General features: G+C 36.3%; 1 protein-coding gene across 1 annotated transcript in view; it reads right to left on the bottom strand.

Moving 5' to 3' along the window:
- LOC134853360 (flotillin-2a-like) overlaps positions 1-18,805 on the bottom strand; it is a 424,983-nt gene that overhangs the window by 328,713 nt on the left and 77,465 nt on the right. The gene's annotated exons all lie outside the window — the stretch shown is intronic.

The following is an 18,805-nucleotide window of genomic DNA, read 5'->3' as shown; positions in this document are numbered from 1 at the left end:
AAGCGACCAATCATATCATTTGTAAAAAGCGACTATTTGCAGCACACGACCACTCGTATCAAGAGACATTTAGTAGCTATAAATTCTTTGTTCAGTTTAAAAACAATCAGATGAAAGGTTTAAATTAAAGAACAAAGAAATTACAAGTCAAAATTGAATGAGAGGCCCTCAAGTTGCTGAAGGAGTTCAAATAATCTGACTTGACTTTTTCGTTTTTTGTCCACTTGGCGGCACTTTTGCCGGCAATTAATTTTGCTCTTTTATTCTTCGACAGAGTTTGTTATTGTCTCAGGAACTGGATAAACTTGTGAATCGCGGGGTGAGTACACCTCACCCCCGTCTGGAAAGCCTTAAGCTATCCCTCCTCCAAACTGTTGATTTCCGCCTTCCATTTTTTGAGTTTTCGAAATGTTTCTAGAATGAAATAGGGCAATGCTCAACCCCTATGCGACCTCGGAGAATAGTTCCAACCGAAGTTGATTCGAAAGAATCGACGTAATCAAATATGGGGGACTCGTAGCTTTGGTGGGAAATGTCAGAGCTTAAAGCAGTCATTACAATTTCAAAGTCGAGCTCAAGTATCAGTGCCAAAGCATTGAATGACTTTAGTATCATGAGTGTTTTTTCATCTTCTCGATACACTGGTGCCAATCCAAAATCATTAATTTTGCGTCAATTGGCCTGAGCGAAATGAAAAAATCCATCCTTCTATAGTCATTTCGTTGAACACCTTCTGAAAAGCGTTAATTGAAGCCTTCTCATAGTCTACCACGATCTGCGAGGGCTCATGTCCATGGTTGATTTTTTTCAATTGTCTGAAGGCCCGAATGTATTGCTCTTCGCTTTGGTTTTGAAGAAGAAAGAAAACTAATGGAACAGTTTGATCGTTAACCATGGAATGAACATAATATTTAAGGTAGTTTTATGTTCCTTTTTTTTACTCGCACTCATTAAGGTGGTTTTATACAATCTTTTGGGGTTGCTAGGATGCTGTGGAAGTTTTCAAAATTTATTATCAATATCATGAAGTACTCTATGAAATGTTGCTCAAAGACCTTCTGGTCTTTCGAAATTTTTGTTGAAGATATGTCAAACTCGTAGTTAATTGCACAGACTTTTTTGGCCCATTAGGTTTATCTGCTTATGCAATCTCGAACCGCACGGGAAAAATATTGTTTCGAGCATGAGTTGATTTGCGTTCGGGTTCGTACATGTTTGTTTTGTTTTTTAACGCACAATCAGATACTACAATTGATCGGGTTCACTAATATGGGTTAGACTGATATATGATTGAGTCGAAACAAACCGATTTCGAGAATTGCTTTTATGAACTAACTTGATTTAGAAAAAAGTTCTATAGGGTAGTTATGCTGTTAACTACTCTTAAAAATTCTCTTAGCTGTGAAAACTCATTACAAAACATCAACAAATTAACAGTTTTTTAATTTTTGTCAAAACAAATTTGACCATTGCAACATTTGTGGCTTTTAAATTGTTACATGCTACATTTACGATTTCTTTTTGTTTTAGGAAACTATATAGAGAGCTAATGAGGAAAACAAAACGAGAGTAATACCCTCAAAATTAAAATGAAATTTCGATTGATAATTTTTTTCTAGGTTATGGTGGTTTGATTTGAGAATACTTTGACCAATGAGAGCACGCAAAACTTCCAATGAGCAAATCAAACCTTTATAACTTCAAAAGCTTTCAACTAAAATCTTTCTTAGTAATGAAGACTTTTTAAATTTTTGTTTTTTCCTTCTTTCCTAAAACAATGAAAAAAAACAAGCAGATAACTATACAATTTCCAACCAAGTTCATTTTAGGAAAACGTAAAAAACTGCTGTTGTGTTGATGTTTTTGCCTCTAAGAGCAGGCGCTAAGAAACTTTTTAGTTATAAGCAAATACATAGCACTCTAATTGATGACCAGCAATTGTAGCGACAGCCGTTAAAGCGACAACCGTTTTTGATGGGACTTTGAGACGACAAAGGTCGTTTCTGAAAAGTTTACAACGCAAAATTATTGTTTTAACACGCGGAATTCATTTCTGAGAATTACAAAACGCAAAATGATTTTATAAAATACATTTCTGAGAAGTACAAAACGGTCTTTTTAACAATTAAACATTAAACACGCATCAACCATTTTTCCCTTTTTCTGGTCAAAATGTAATTCAAATTTATTATGTCCAAAAACCGAGGTCGACAAAACTTATTATTTAACGGCTTCTCATTCAAAATATATCAGACAAGGGCAATTTTAGGGCGTTGTTTTAGATTTTATACCCCTAAATATTCCTCACAATTGTCGATGAACGGAAAGTTACTGGGCATAAAAATTGGTTCCTCTCACCACAATCACTTGCCCCCACAAACAATTTTTTACATCAAGAAACAGGGCTCATAATTTTTGCAAGCCTTCAGGGCTTAAAACTTTTGGCCTGGTGCAAAAAAAGATTTGGATGATTGTACTTTCAAAACCGCACTATTGTTTTTACTCAATTTTATGTGTTATTCGGAGGAAGCAATGGAGACTGGAAAGTTCCAGTAGCTTGGGGTTTCTTCTTGGCGGAAAAACGGAAAATCTATACTCAACATTATGTACAATTTTGAGTGAGAAAGTTTAAAAAACTTCCAAATTTAGCGTATGTCAGAAACTCTGACCGATTTTGAAACTTGAGTTGAAATACGAACAACAAACTGTTGTGAAGGATGGAACTTTCAATGGAATACAAGTATCGGGGCAAAAAAACTATAAAAAAGTCCGAAAAAGAACAGGATTCGCAATTGAATATTCAAAGAAATTCCCGAAGAGAATTCCCGGGCATTCAAAAAAGAAAATATTGGAAGCTAAATGTGAAAATAACTCGGCTTTAACAATCTCGTATCTAATTGGTTCGTCATCGGTAAAAACGCATTTGGCTGGCGTTGCTAGCATTTGAAGTAATTTTGGATGCTAATACTTTTTTGTCTAAATGTCTTGTCGCTTTAATGTCCCGTCGCCTTATTTGCCTAGCACCCGCCTTATTACCAAAAAAACTATTAGGAGCCCAATTACCTTATAAAACAACTTCGCATTTATTAATACTTTATATCAAACTGATGAGTTCATAGATACGAAAATTACCACTTTTTACGATTCATTAAATGCCGGGGGAAGATTAAACAAAAAAATCAAATTTTAGGATTTACGCCGGGTTATCCTCCCATAGATAATCATATCGCTGAATCAGTAAAAGGTCCTTGAATCACATCGATGATTCATTAATTTAAAATTGTTATCTTGACAGTGCAAATAAAGTTTTAGGTGCACGTTTCTCGAGCTGTAGATTGTCATAAATTAATAAACGTTAACCTGAAACAACACTCAATAGCCGATGATACTTTTTCATGAAACTGTTCTAACAATGATTCAGTCATAACTAATTGTGAAAGTTTAACCCGGGGAGTTTCCTTTAAAAAATCTAAATCACAATTTTAGATAACCCTCCGGGTCTTATTGTGATATGAAGAGTCTTGAATGCTTTGCCCGTTCTTCGACAGAACAAAATCTTCAACTATTTTACTTTAGATATTGTTTTTAGAAGCTGCCAATCCTACACAGATGTCCGAGGATTTGTATGTGGTAGTGGAAGGCGGTCCTAAAGAGGGGGCAGCCGCTAGCAGTGTGACACAATGTGGAACTGGAATAGGACAACAACAGTTCACTCTAAACCCTCTTGGCACATTCCCTGGAACCTATTGTCCGTCTGGAATATACACAGACAGAATCGTACTGAAATCCGACGATGGAGCTGATTTTTTAGCTTGTGAAGTTGCGATTATTGGATGGACGCGTACGTTCACACAGTTTTTTGACATTATTTTTTGAATGAAAAAAGACGACACTGGTAGAAAAACCGCATCACTGGTTGGAATAAATGAATAGCTTTTTAAATTTTTTAACCTACAAGAGAATCTCAGACATTCTGTTGTATATCACTTGCTTTTTGTTGCTCTTCTATCCAAATAGTGTATTTTAATTGTTATAGTATAAAAATTTATTTATAAAAAAGCTATTACCTATATTTTTCTGAACCATTTAACAAAACAATTGAAAAACTACCCGCACTGACAGAAATGGTTTCCGGTCGATTTAAATTGATTTTAAATCGATTTTAAATTGATCCAAATCGATTACTTAAATGGATTTTAAATCGATTTAAATCGATCTTTTTGAAAGTTTTAAATCGATTTAAGTGTCTAAAAAATCGATTTAAATCGATTTCGGTGGATTTTCCGACACACTAAAATAGATTTTTTTTGCTAGCAAGGCGAAAAAACATACCCTTTGAAAAATTGTTGGAAATTTTTATTCTCGATTTTTAAATGTAAACACTCGTGCCAGATGCTACAATACGCTATGGATGTTAAATGAAAAATGATAGGCAATGAATAAATGCAATCAAATTTCGAAACTGATAAATCTCAAATAAAAAATATCGATTTAAATTGATATAAATCCGTTTTAATCCCCTTAAAATTTAAAACAAAATCAGACTGGAAAAGTTGCATTTAAATTGATTGAAAATCGATTTGGATCAATTTTTTTAGCTGGGATTTAAGATCAATTTAAATCGATTTTAAATCGATCCAAATCAATCTGCATCTTTTTTGTTTTTATCTTCGTACTTTTTTCATACTAAAATCGATCTAAAATTAATCAACGTACTTTTTTCATACTAAAATCGATCTAAATTTAATCAACGTGTTTTTTTCATACTAAAATTGATTTTAATCCATTTTTGTCAGTGCGGGTAGTTGTCAAAACCCATATAAATACAGAGTTGTATCAAATCTCAGGTGAACTGGCGCTATTTGTTGTATCATACAAGCTTCGCAAATTGAGAAACCTAAATTTTAACAATACAAGAGAAACTCAAACTATTTTTGCACTATCATTTCTGTTATGAAAAAGTACACGACTGTTTCCAGAACCGACCGCAATCGACCCAGACAAGGTGAATAGGACATATTTCTTCACCACCAACACCAACGAGTGGGTTCCCTACCTCAAGATCAGATGGCCGACTTTGGAAGAACCCACTTGTCCGAAAACCCTCTTGAACAAAGACTTCGGAGCCGTCGGCACCACTGTCGATGACGGCACAATTGATTTCGATGGATACGATAACTTCTTGGACATTTTTGACGTGGAAAACATGGCTATCAATGTGGGAGGCGTGTACAATGTGAGCCTGCAGCGCATATTTGTAGACGGGGCAGCATATTTTGGACAGGGCGCACTGGCAAGTATCCCAGGGGAGATACAGTCCGATGTTGCATCTTTGTCCGTCTCACGAAGTAAGGTCTTTTCGCTTTCCTGCGAATTCATGCGATAATTTCATGCTTTCAAGCGATAATTTAAGTATAGGTTTTCAAGTTAAAAAAAACTCAAGAGAATTAAATTTGTCGGAAAAGTTAACTATTTGAAAAACTCTATTTCAGATTAGATCGAAAGTCAAGTTGACATCGAAATTAAAGTTCATTAATCCAAAACATTCATTCATTCATTCATTCAATCAATCATTCATTCATTCATTCATTCTTTCATTCGTTCATTCAATCATTCATTCTTTCATTCATTCATTCCTGTAATCATTCATTCAATATTCCATTCATATTTTCGTTCCTTCATTCATTTATTCAAGCTTTTTGTTCTTAGGTGCCATTTGTTGGGTGGGCGCATGCGAGGAGAGTGAGAACGACGAACAGTGTTCTGCCAGATTCAACCTCCAATCCCCAGACGTCACCCAGACAGAGTGGTTGCCTGTCATGGGTCTGTTTGGAGTCTGCTTCGTCACTGTGGTGTACACACAAGACAACCGCATCCTCGAATACCCAAAGGAGAATTATTTAGGAATTATGTAAGTAAATTTAACCACATATCATCCACACATTGTCGTTTTTTAGGTCGACCGATTTCGTATTCACGCAAAAATGGATGTCGTAAAAATTTACCAATTAGGGGACCCTTTAGAAAATTTTGGCTACCAAAACTGAGGGGAGGGGGCTGGTACGCTACTGGGGTTGGCTTAAGGATAAAAAGAACAAAATACTTCCACAATATAAGGAATTGAATCGTCTCTGTTTCAAAAAAGCGTCACAATATCAAGGAGAAGGAACGAATCATGCTGATAAGGAACCGATTTGAGGATAAAAAAAACAAGGAAAAAAGAAAGAAATTGAAATTTCCGATCACGTGAAATTTGAGGCGTTTTCTGCTGTTTCAGCCAGGCACAAGATGCCAATCCAACAGAAAATGTGAATCAACCTGGAATCGCCGATGGAATCTTTTTTGAAGGCCAGTCCAACTGCTACTACAGCTGCGCCGCCGGATTGTCAGTATTACTCATTTTATAAATCAAAGAATTCGAAACTATCTGCCTTCTTTAAATTTTCTGTTGTATTTTTTCTGCATGGCTCTTCAAATTAACAGTAACACTGTGAGTCAAACCTGCTAGTTTTTTTCAGCAAAAGTTTGCATTTTGTTACACCTTTTTTGCGCATTCAATGGCAACAATCTTTATTATAAATTTCAAAAAAATTGTTTTTGATGAAAGCTAATTTGCATATTGACTTTTAGTTTCAGTAAATTTAAATTTATATTTCAAAAAACCTTTTCATTCAAACACACTTCTCTAAATTTCAACTCCAGAAAGACTGCTCTACAAAGCCAATTAGTTTTTAAAAAATCATCCCAGTGGCACTGCGGTTGCATTAACCTTGATGCTATTTACACTATTTTTTGTTCTGGCACTGCGGTTGCAGTAACTTTGATGCTATCTATACTATTTTATTATTATCTATTTTTGTCAAGGCCATATATGCCTATCTGAAACAGTAAGACTGCTTGATCAGTCTGCCGTACGTCGTTATCAAACAGCGCAGCCAGTAGGATTCTTGTCAGAAGACAACTGAAATGACATTGGGATTTCTGTCTTTGAAACACGGCAAATTCGGATCCAACATAGGATTTTAAGATATGATTTAATCATTTTCTCACGGCAGAGACTATAAAAGAAAAAGTGAATCCTAAAATACTAATGGAGGATCCAAAACTAGTCATAGAGGAATCAGAACCGAGACTAGAAACATCCCGAACGAGAGAATAGGCAACTGTAACGGCGGGTGGCTTGCGAAGCATGACAGATGGCATTGGCTAGAGACAGCGTCATGCTTGAAAATGAAGAAGGAAGAGAAAGTGGGACATAACGTATATTTAAATGAAGAACAGAAACGTCTCAAGTCTAGATTGTTTATCGCATTATGAACGGAAGGAAAAAAAGTTTGCTCAAAAAGCCCTTTCGGAAAAAAACCGTTTGTTCAGAGTTAGAGTTTAAAAAAGTGTGGTATTAGGTAAAACCGTTTTTGAAAAAACATAGTGTTAAGTACAAGCGATACAAATTACTCGATACTTAATAGATTTTAAGAACCCAGGAGAAATCCTGGAAGCAATTCACGCCGCTTAACTGCACAAGCAGCGAAGTCAGAATAGGGCACGCTAGAAGATGAATTATTGCTATATTTTTTTAATTTAATTTGCGGAACACTGTACCTTTAGTAACCTTAACGTTCGAAACAATATTTCCGGGTGTTGTACTCAAGAGAGCGTTGAAATTCGAACAGAGTAAGCAGACAAAACAGATGTTTCAAAAGATAATCGCAAGCACTGCGTCTGCAAGTGACTACCCGGGACGAACGATCGATAAAAAGAGTGTGAAATAGGAGTCGGAACAAAATGCCACCAAATGAAGATCAGTATAAAAGAAGACAAATAGAAGGGAGAACCATTTCAAAGACAAAAACTGAAAAGAGACAACGCAATAGGTGCAGCAGAGCTTTCTCGGACGGTCATTTAAAGTAGTGCCCTTCAATGGGTAAGTTTTTCAAAAAAATATATAATCAGCTGAATCATTTCGCAAAAACGTGTAAGTCGCAGCAAGTGAACGAAGTGACCGAAGACAGAGAAAGTTCTGAACAAGAATGTAACCTGATACAAACTTTCGACTCGTGGGACGACTTTGACTTAGTTTCTGTGGAATTGAATGTCACATCAAGTGGTCAGATAGACAAATACATCCATATTAGATTGGATAACAAAAATCATTTCAGAAACAGAATTTACCAAATCTAGACATAAAAAAATCAAAATACTCAGAGATCCGCAATAAAAGAAAGATATCATTAAGAGCGTTGGTCAGAATCGATAACCAGATTATCAAAATGACAGTCAAAACGGGAACTCCAGTATCATTCTTAAATTGTTCAATAGCGAAACAAATTTTAAAAATATGAAAAAAAGGCTAAACTCATTCAAACATAAAGTGAGGATCAACACTCCACAGAAACCGGCCCCCAAAGAAAGATCGAGACTGACGTGCTACTGTTTGAGCAGTCAAAATGATGAAAAAACGTTTTTCTTCAGATACAAAGTTTTTTTTTCGACAGGCTTGGTAAACCAAAGAACCATGTAGTTTAAACATCAATTCAAGAAAATGGTAGAATAAACCCAATGCATGTTCAAGACAAAGTTGACAAAGAGCTAGAAAAACTATTGCCTGAAGGCCACATCAAACGGCTAGACAGATGTACTGGCGACTGTTGTATTGCTCCAATAGTCATTACAGTGAAAAAATACGATTCTCTAAAAGTAGCGTTAGATGCGAAATTAATTAACAGACAAATCTTTAGGAAAAAACAACAAATTCCAAATCCAATGCAGCTGGAACCTTATATTTCACGGTACTCGACTTATATTATGCGGTACGTACAGTCAATTGAAATTGAACGCAGAGACAGCAAAACGGTGCTAGTTTAACATCCTTTGGAGACATGCAACGGGCACGCTAAGATTCCTTACAGGTTTCTACGGCTTAGCTGACATGCCAGCAGAGTTTCAAAAAGCAATGGACCGCTCTCTCAGCAGCGCAAAAACACGTTTTGCTTTTTTTAAAACAAATTAGTTGTCTCATAGGGGGGTAAAAACGAAGATAAAAATCAGTAACAAACGTGTTGAGAAACTGGATATTAAAATCGATCCCTAAATTTTTCTGAAAGTGAACTTTAATTGAACGAGGTAAATTGCTTGAACAAAAAATGCCAGAAAGCGGGGTCGAACCCGAAATAACAAAAACGTAAGCAAAACTCAAACTGAACCGCCCAAAGTCACTAGAACAACTTAGATCATTCATAGCTAGTATAAACTACTTTTCCAAGTCCATTCCAATTGCAGCCAGCTTTACAGACAAAATTAGAACAAAAAAAAATTAGAAAACAAAAAATTACCGGTGAGAAGAAATGAGTTGGGATGAGCATTCAGCCATATTCGCGGAGATAAAGAAAGCTCCTACTAATATCTAAAAAAAAAAACTGATAATGATCCTTCAAAAGACACATGAGTTAAATGCGATGCACGACATAGTGGACTAAGAGCGAACCTGGAGAAAAAATTGGGGGAAAGGGACTGGATTCGAATTTCATTTTCAACTCGATAATTCAACGAGCAAGAAAAGAAATAATAAACAAATGGTCTGGAACTGTATGCAGTCGTATGGTCAGTTGACGGATTTAAATTTTATCAGCTGGGCAATGAGATCGTGATAGCAACAGATCACAAAGCATTAACATCGGCCTTAGGGGGTATTCGGTCAAATAAAACCAACCAGTCACGCCTTACTTGGTTAGACAAAACACTACTCTATCAATTCAACATAGTACACAATCCAGGTAAAAATTTAAAAACTTCCAATTATCTATCGAGAGGAAGCAATGGCGAGTCCTAGCTGCAGTCAGAATTGGATGAAAATACGTAGTACCTTGGATTGGAAATTTTCATAAACTCTCGGTTTGAACAGTCGATATCGTGGCAATGAAAAGACAAACCGGAAAAAAAATTTCTGGAGCCATCCAGACATCAAAATAAAATGAATGTACATGATATGACATCGCACGGTTGACCAATCTTTCAAGCTTTTCCAAAAACAACAAAGTTCGACCGGAGAGAAAACAACCCAAACTCAAGAGTTTCAAAATTGTCACAGGGCAGTTTGTGTAAAATTTCTCATTCAGTACAATAAAGACGTTTATATTGATAAAAGAAAAAACTGCAAAAGATACAGACGAGATGGATAAAGAACAATCGAGAAACAAAGTGGTACTGAAAGAGGAGAGGAGAGGAAAACAAACGAGGCACAAAAAACCGGTGGGTGTCAGAAAGCTCAGAAGGAGGGAATGCGAAAGTAGTATTCTGGAGCGGAGCATCGGGAGAAAACTCGAAGCTGTTGTTGTACTGGGATCTCATAAGCAGTATAATGGTAAACAACCCCGAAAACATATAAGAATTGGAGGCGGCCACAGAAAGACTAAGTGATTACAATGCGAGGAAAGAGGCTAAAGGAGAGTTAAAGATATGCCTGATTTTGAGTTGGATTTGACGGCAGATGACAACGATTGCAGCCTAGAGGTTAGTGTGGTGCAACCCAACAAGCGAGTAAGTCTTTGACCAGACAAAAAGAATTAGACTGTCAGCTCGGAGAGGTCGTACTGTTAAGACTTTAAGAACTATTCGAAACTATTTGAATACAATCCACAGGCGGAGTTGATCTCAGAGGATGCGTGGATGCACAGGCTACGACGAAATATAAAAAGAAACGACCGGCAATTTTGTGAGTTGATGGGCCCTCACTTAAACCCGCAGTATAATCAGATGTCAGTTACTGATGACTGCATCTTGGTCGACAATCGTCTAGCAGCTACGGGACAACTGAGTTTGCGGTGATTAAATGAATACACCGTGGACACTGTAGCCAACAATTCTCGCCTGGCATTTCGATTTTTGTGTGTTAGCCCCACATGCATTAAGGTATCATTAACCGAGCCGAGAACTTTAGAAAATGCACCAGATATGTGGTAAGAATGCTCGATAAGTCATTCCAAATATTCCACTAAAATTATACCGCTCCTCAGGTATCCGGGCTAAGAAGTCCAATTAGACTACGCAGGACCCTCAGAAGATCACAAAGGAAAAATAGATAGATATTCAAATTTCTGTCAGTAAATGTTACAAAGTCTACGGGGGGAAATCTTCGATGAAAATTTTACGCTCTTACATTGACACACACGGAAAGCAGGAACAAAAAACTGATAATTTTTCTGCGTTTGAAAGAAAGGCAAAGAAAAAACTCAACGCCGATAAGAACATTGAACAAAAATTTGGTTCGATTAGCGAACATCGTGGCCCTGGGTTAATCGAACTGAACATAAAAACCGCCAAAAAAAGAAAACTTGGTGTTATGTTACTGGAAATGGAAAAAAAAGTGTAACGTCAATAAAATTATGCCATAGCACGATGGTACAACACCTCAGATGGACAAAGGAAAAAACTATTCACTGATTACCTTTTCAGGAGCACTTCGGCCACCTATCAAGAACTGAATTTAAAATCATAAGAGAAAAGTTCCCCTAAACAATTCTGAACGCTTAGACAAACAGCTTCTGGAGAGGTCGGCAATCAAAGAGAGCCAAATGCGGAGACGCATTTGTCAGACGCGACAATCTAAAGATAGTAACGAAGGGACAAAATAGCCGCGAAGATAGCCCGCTTTCCAAACAGCAACTGTCATCCGTACAAGACAGAGAGCTGGCTCACAGCTTGAAGGCATTACTCGAAGCAAATGAATAACCGATTGACGAATGACAATACTCCTTCAATAAAATAAGAAGAATCGTAGACAAAACAAGCAATACTAACTCGGAGTCGCTGCACTCTTGGGGGAAACTTTTTTATTGAAGAGCAGCCGACGACGCCAAAATATGATCTTTCCCCGAATCGTCTTCTAAATAAAGAATCACGAAAAACGTAAAAGCATCAGCTAGGTTAAGGTGGTATTGGAAACGCAAACACCTGTTGAGACAGTAGAGGAGTCTATATATTGTAAGACTGACATAGCTAAATCAAAGGTCGCTATTGGGGGATGACGACATCTGGATCAAAAGGTGGGCAGAAAGACAAAGCCAAAAATCCATTAGACGAAAACAAGATAAGAACTCAACGCCAAGAAATCCAGCATCCTCTGGACAGAAGCTCAGAGCGAGAAACACTGCAACAGCAGCACGCCGAAGATCAGGAACTAGCACGCAAAAAAAACACCAGAATAGTAACGTCAAAAGAGACAAACTGAGGAGCGGGCTCAACTTAGCTGTCAAGAGAGGGAAGCCGAAAAACAGAAGATCAGCAACTGACGGGCCGCGAAAACAGATGAGCGCAGTCATGAAGTCGGAACTGAAAAAGAATTTGGCCAAGGATGCATAAAAAAGCAAGGCTGCAGAGGCCAAGAATCCGTCAAATAAGTCCGAAATCGAAATTCAGAAACAAAAACGACAAACACAGCAGCTCCCCGCCGGAGACATCAAATGTATCTGACAAACTGGTAAAGATCGATCAAAAAACATAACCAGAAACTATCCTTAACGCACTCCAAAATCAGGACATGCCCCGAAGAATAAGAGGCGTGAGAGATTCGCGGATCAAGTTTTGACGCGAGGGGTTCAAAAAAATTGCAGAAGAAACTCATCAGACAAAAGACTCATCGGAGAAACTGCGGCTAGGTACCCAACTGCGGCTAGGTACGCGGCTAGGTACCCAACACGGTTTGTACAATGAGTCTAGTGTGGAAGAATTAGTGGGCTCGATAGGGCAAACAAAAATCAAGGACCGAAACGGTTCGGGGATCTAATACAAAAACCATAAGTTAAAAAAGATAGTACAGATGCGGAGATTGCCGATCCCAAAAACAAACAGCTCTGAGGGCGTACCATCTTAATTTGGCAAAGTTCAAAACTCAAACGGATAAGTCGACGGAGACGTGATTAGTGGAAAGAAATGTGTTTTGTTAAAATTTCGGATATGCAGCCTTAGAAATGACTACAACTAGGAAGGCAGCGTGGAAAGTACGATTGGACTTTGACTTAAGCCAAAGAAAAAAAGAAAAACTACCTTTGTTTTAACATGTCACAAAAGTGAGCATTGAAACTCTTTTTCTATAATCAAGTTACTTTACCATGGGGGGAATGTGGCACTACAGTTGCAGTAACCTTGAAGTCATCTGTAGTAATCTATCGTTGTTGTCCTGCGGTTCAAGTACCTTCGACGCTATCTTTACTATTCTCTTGTTTTTATTATTGTGAAGGCCATATGTGCCGGTGTGAAATAGTAAAATATTTGATCTTGCCCTAATTATCTCAGTTTGGCTCAATGGGCCATATCAAAACCCCATAGAATTACAAAATAATGATCATTGGTGAAATAGGTTTATAAATTTTATATCAGGGCAACAAAAGCTTTTAAATGATATTGAAAAAATTGTCAAAAATTGGTAGTTCAAAGGTTTCTGAAACCACCTTGAGCACAAAATTTTTGCCGTTGTCATCGAATGTAGTCGGAACAAAAAAATTCTCAAACATTAGCTTTTTTCGACTGTTTTTTTTTTGGAAAAAAAACTCAACTAAGAGTTTGTGAGTGAGGCGGCAGGCAAAAAGTGCAGCTTTGTGCCATGATATAAAAGCAGTGGTCTTACGCTTTGTTAAGTTTATGTAAATAAATTTTGTCTTCTTGCGTAAAATTTGAAGCTCCGACTTTGCAAATTGTTCGTTCAATTGTTACTATTTTCAGAAAACTCCCAGGTTCTGCCTAATAGTTCATGCCAAAAGAGTTCGATAGCGAGCAACTCTTTAAAACAGAAAGCAGAATTAACCTAGAATTTAAGGTTTTTTTTGGAAAAATTATTATAATTAATGTTGTAGAAGCAAAAGAGAGATTATTAACAGTTATCAAGTTTTAGTTGAAATATATAAATATTTTAATATGCTTTTATTTCGCTTCAACTAAGATCGATTCACTAATATTAGAGATGAATAGGCAGAAAATCTGTGGTTTTCGAGAAAAAAATTTGTACTAGTCAGATAAAAGTTGTAGTTCTTGAAAATTGTCTCTAAATTTTCCTCGAAAATTTTCGTTTGGCAAATTTGATTTTTCTTTTGCTCATTTTAAACTTTTTGTCGTATTTGAATGTCAAAATTATATGAATCTGTGGAAACTTACTCGTCCTCACAATCGGTTCAAATTGAATTGAGGCCAATAATAAATTATCATTTTAATTTTACTCAAAAATGAGCACTTGCATTTGATGTTGGCAGTACAAAAAATTATAGTTAATTAAAACAGTTTTACTCAAAAGCTATTCGAGACCAGTTAAAGGGCAGTCGGAACATTCAGAATTTTGCCCTGATATACAACCAATCTTATTGGGTTTGTGCCAATTGACTAAAACAATGCTAGCTGAGGCTATTTTGGGTAACTTGACGGTTAAACAAGCGTTCAAATATTCTGATACTGAGCTCTATACATGGTGATTTTCAGTTGCAGTTATTGAAAATATATCTAATGACGCGCAAAAAAAGTCGACGCGAAATTAAAGTGCAGGAAGTAGATTTGAGAAGTAGATGTGAAGTTCACATTGTTGAAAAGCTAAAATAAAAAAGCAGCTATCCAAAACATTAATTATATTAAAACTAAATCTTAACTAAATTTAAATCTTACTTAGGAAAAACTTCAAACTTCTTTCATTCATTTATCATCAACTTGCGACAAATTTTTTTGCAACAAAAAAAATATTAGATCCTTAAATGTTAGTACTGCTAGTAATACTTTAATTAGGCTCAGTTTTTTCTTCAGAACTGTATAGAACTTGACATTTTATAGGGGGCATCAAAATCAAACTAATAAACTTTTCAGTTTTTTTTAAATACTAAAATTATAAAACGTGAAAAAGTATCACGATAAACTCAAAAAGTATAAAGTACTAAAAGGTATAGAAACATTAGATACAAAAACCGGATGAAAACTTCCAATTTTTTCAAAAATTTAGTGCCCATAGTGCCAATTTTTGGTAAATTAGTTAAAAAAAGAAACTTGGCAGAAAAAATGAAGTAATTTCAGCAAAATGATTGACGCCCCCCCCCCTCCTCAGGGATTCGACCGCCTGCCGACCCAAAGGGTCCCCCTTTGGTACTTTTTAAGAAAACTATTTTTGGCCGACCGACCCTAAAATTTTTCTAGAGGCGCCTTTGGCGCCAATATATACTAACTTTGAGGGGGAGCGCGCGCCAAAAAAAACGCAATTTTTTTTGTCATAATTTTCCAAAAAAAGCCCAAAAAAGCGCATTTAATAATTAATCGACTCCTTCTCAATTTTTGTAGAATCTAACCACGACTAAAATCTTCAATACAATACCTCAATTAGATCTCTACCAACTTTTTTTGCAGTGGTCTAAGCTGGCTGGAAAAACTAACCGTTCTGAATTCATAGATTCTTTTCACTCTTCGAGTGGTCGTAACAACAAGAGTAGTTTTGATTAGAGCATGCATAAACACGAAGGACTTGGAAAAAATTAGAAACGTTTAATGTTTCTTATATTTGTTAAACAATCGGTAGATACAAAATAAACGAAACTGATATGATATAATTGGGCTAACAAAAAAACAAATCTACGAAATCTCAGTTTTAATTCAAAATGAAACGTGCTCATAGATCGGATTTTTTCATTCAAGAACATAAAGTTTATTTCAGATTAACTTTTCTAATGTCTTCTGTAAAATGGCGTTGCGGCTGTAAAGAAAAGTTTCAAACCATTTTTTGAGCTTTTTGCAAACATTTTGTCCAGCGCCTTGTTCAATCTTTGCTTGTCACAAAACAATTTGGCAGCGTTAGCACCTAGAATAAATCAAGAGCCAATTTTAGTAATTGATTCTATACCAAAAAGATCGGGGAAATTTTAACACGCCCATCAATGAGGTTCCATGGAGGATAACCAATTATAATGTATTTCCATGGTCTGTCTCCATAAAGCTCAAAAATAATCGATTATAAAGTGTTAAAAATCGTTTATAAAACAAACAAGACTGCTCGTATCAGGGCAAAGCCCTGAATGTTCCGACTGCCTTAAGGGAATATTTGTGCTCATGGTGGATTTTTTTTCTTCAGACAAATTTCGACTTTTTAACTAGCCATTTTTGACGGCATTTTTAAATATCAATCGAAATGTATTGTTGTTTTGAGCTTAAATTTGAAAAAATATTCTACCTGTGATTATTTTTCGTAAAGTTATGGGGGTTTAAAGATTGCCATTTTGGCCATTTTGACCAATTTGGGACAATTAACGCGCGATATAATTCACGCTATTAACGCTAAAGCGGAGATTAAATCCGTCTTATAAATCGTTCCAAATTGGTTGAACGGAGCTTATTTTCCATAATTGATTTGTTACAAGGAGCGATATCTACTGTTTTGTACTTTATATGGCATGGCGTGTGGGGGGATGATTTTCCTAGAAAAAAGTTCAATTTTTAGAGAAAAAGTTTTCGTTCTTTTTTTTTGTTTATGATATTACTGCTCCACAAACCTTAAAGGCGGTCGGAACATTCAGGGCTTCGCCTTGATACGAGCATTCTTTTTCTATTTGTTCACGCTCCCTCTAAATACTTCACACTAACTCCAACCATTCTTACTTACTTCTTCTACCGCCACCTCAGCACTTACCCCTTACTAATACTTACCGATACTTACCGTATAAGTGCGTGAAAAATACCGTACACGTAAGCTTCTTTAACAACCCCCTTATCACCCTACAAATTTTTACGCACCCAAAAAAAGCTTAAGGGAGTGTCAAGTAGGTGTGGGTGAGGGGAGTCTTGTGTGTTGGGTTTATGGTAGGTGAGGGTTAATTGGGGGTGAGGGTAAGCGGGTTGGCATAAGTGGGGGTGGAGATAGGCGTGCGGATAACGGTGGGGGATGGGTGTAAACTCTTGGGTATTAGAAAAACAGGGTATAATATAATGTGTGAGGGATATGGTTTTGCAAAATCCAAATAAATGTGAGTAGGTTTGGAAATACAAAAAAACGCAAATTTTGCAGAAACTTTGGAAAAAATTAATGGAGATTATAATCCACTAAAATCCTATCATCATCCACTTCAATGGACTTTAAATGAATTATATTCGATTTAATTTCTCTAAAAATGTTGGATTATAATGGATTATAATCGATTGAATGGTCCCAAGGTATAATTAAAAATGATACTATTTTACTTTTAAAGAACTCTAACTAGCCGATGATTTTTTTTGGTTTGTTAGCTTACATTTTTATCGAAGATAAGAAAAAGTATTTTTTACAGGGGCGGGTTTAGGGGGAATTTGGGGAGGGGAGAGGCGGAAATTCCCTCCTCCTCTGGGTTTCGACCCCCTGCCGACTCAAAAGTCCCCCTGTGTACTATTTAGAGATATCCATTTTTGGCTGACTGACCTTTTCTCTAAACTATATACTAATATATAATAATACGCCAATATATACTATTTTTAAGGGGGAAGCGCGCGCCGAAAAACCCAATTTTTTGGTCCAAAAATTGTCTAAAAACGCCTTTTTTGGCCTGTATTTTCAAAACTTTGCCTGCGGCGCAGAAAATTTGGCCAATTTAGGGTCTCTTTACTGCTTTGGGAGAGCTCGAAAAACCAATTTGGTTGACCTAAAAAATGCTCGAGAAAAATTTCGAAAGTTTTTAAAAATCCGCCCCTCCCCCCTCAAGAAAATCCTAGATCCTCCCATATATACATACAGGGGCGGATCTAGGATTTTCTTGTATGAAGCGGATTTTCAAAAATTTTCGAAATTTTTGTCGACCTTGTTTTTAGGTCGAACAAACTATTCAAATATTTTTGAGAGTAACAAAAATCGTTTAAAATTTGTGTCATAGTTTTGTCGGCATATTGAAGATAATTCACCAGCACAGAAATTTTGCATCGTTTCTTCTTTTTCTAATAACTGCTTCTTGAAATCTTATTCACCATACAGACATTATTTTGCTTGTAATCTTCAAACTAAATTTCTCAACGTTTCAGATTTGTGTTCAACCGCCCCGATAACCCGACGGATTTTCCCGTGAATATCGGTCAGACGCAGTGCAGCTGGGCAGCCAGGAACTTCTGCTGCGACACTGACTGGTGTTTCGAGCCAGAGGTTTTCGACACAAACCCTACCTTCATTTTCAACTCCCAGTGTGTCAATATTTTGCGAAGGGAGAACGCGCAAGCCTGGGAAAATATGGATTTCTGTCTGTTCCCAGCACGTAAGATATTTATTCAATTTGGCCTCTAGGTTAATTAGTTTAGTGTAGTTTGAGAATTGTTTTTTAGTTTTGAAGCTATTCTGAATCATAGGTTAAATTTAAAGCTATCTTACATTTTGAAGATATAATGATGTGTCAGATTAACTCATATTTTGACAATATTTGATATCACAAAAGACCTGACAATTTGAAGACGACCTTGCAAAAGTTACCAAAAAATATGGATAAAGACTACTTTTTGATGAAGACATCTACACCAGTTTTGACAAGAAATGGCTTGCAATCGGTTTTATACATATAATGTAGCAGATATCTAAAAATATTGATACGAATTGATTTAAAACAGGCTAAGTTTGATACAAAAATGTGCCAAAAATCAATTTCCATTGATTCTAAGTCTATTTAATTCTTTGTTTTTGTTTTCATTTTCCTACGTATTTAGTAACAAAAAAAATCGATTTAAATCGACTTGAATCGATTTTTAACCAGTTTTTGTGAACTAAATTTATACAGATTGTATACAGATTCAATCTCAAGTTTGTCAGTGCGGTCAATCGCTTAAGTGGTAGTCGCCGTTTGGC

The sequence above is a fragment of the Symsagittifera roscoffensis genome, chromosome 8 (genome assembly GCF_963678635.1).
Source record: "Symsagittifera roscoffensis chromosome 8, txSymRosc1.1, whole genome shotgun sequence".
Lineage (NCBI taxonomy): Eukaryota > Metazoa > Xenacoelomorpha > Acoela > Convolutidae > Symsagittifera > Symsagittifera roscoffensis.
Note: the sequence above shows the minus strand (reverse complement) of the source record. Positions and strands in the feature narration are given on the sequence as shown.